This window comes from Penaeus monodon, chromosome 20 (assembly GCF_015228065.2).
Source record: "Penaeus monodon isolate SGIC_2016 chromosome 20, NSTDA_Pmon_1, whole genome shotgun sequence".
Classification (NCBI taxonomy): domain Eukaryota; kingdom Metazoa; phylum Arthropoda; class Malacostraca; order Decapoda; family Penaeidae; genus Penaeus; species Penaeus monodon.
In genome coordinates this window covers 7,691,559-7,692,183 of record NC_051405.1, presented here as the reverse complement: position 1 = coordinate 7,692,183, position 625 = coordinate 7,691,559, and the positions used below count along the sequence as shown (strand labels likewise).

Genomic DNA, 625 nt, shown 5'->3' with positions numbered 1-625 from the left:
GCCGGTATCAGACCGAAGAAACTCCCCTCCCCCTCGCCTCCCCCGCTATAAGGGAAGTGGTTGTCCAGCAAGATACACAAGAGGATCAGTTTCGTGATTTGTGGCTCGGCTTTCCCTGTAAGGTTTCCGATCCTTCTCTGGTGTCGCCACGATCCCCCACTTGCGGTTCGCCGATGTCTGTACGCCGAGGCCACACTCCTAACTTCCTAATTGGATCGGAGGTCGAGCTAAGATCTTATTTGGCGCCAGAAACCTTGCAACAGACATTCTGATTCGTCGGGATTCCCCCAATCAGCTTCGAAGGCCTCCTCGCTCTTGTGGCGACTTCCATTTTTCTTTTCTGCTTTTTTTCTCTTTGTCTAATAGAAGGTTGAAGTCATTTGGTGCGACAGGAAAGTCTTGTTTTTTAAATTTAAAAGTAAAAAAGCGTCTCTGAATGAAAGTCTAAAAGACCCCATTCAAGGCAGAGGAAAAGCTTGGCGTCCAAATACAAGTCGGTGAGCTTGGCAAGAAATCACATTCCTTCCCAGACTTACGACTGATACCTAGAGACCAAACGCTGCCTGATGAAGCCCTAGAGTGAAAAAAAGCTTCATGTTTACCCACAATCTGAAGATGATTATAG

General features: G+C 47.2%; 1 protein-coding gene across 2 annotated transcripts in view; it reads left to right on the top strand.

Annotated features, from left to right (window-relative positions):
• LOC119585611 (homeobox protein prospero-like) overlaps positions 1-625 on the top strand; it is a gene marked incomplete at its 5' end in the record, with an annotated part of 25,587 nt that overhangs the window by 7,821 nt on the left and 17,141 nt on the right.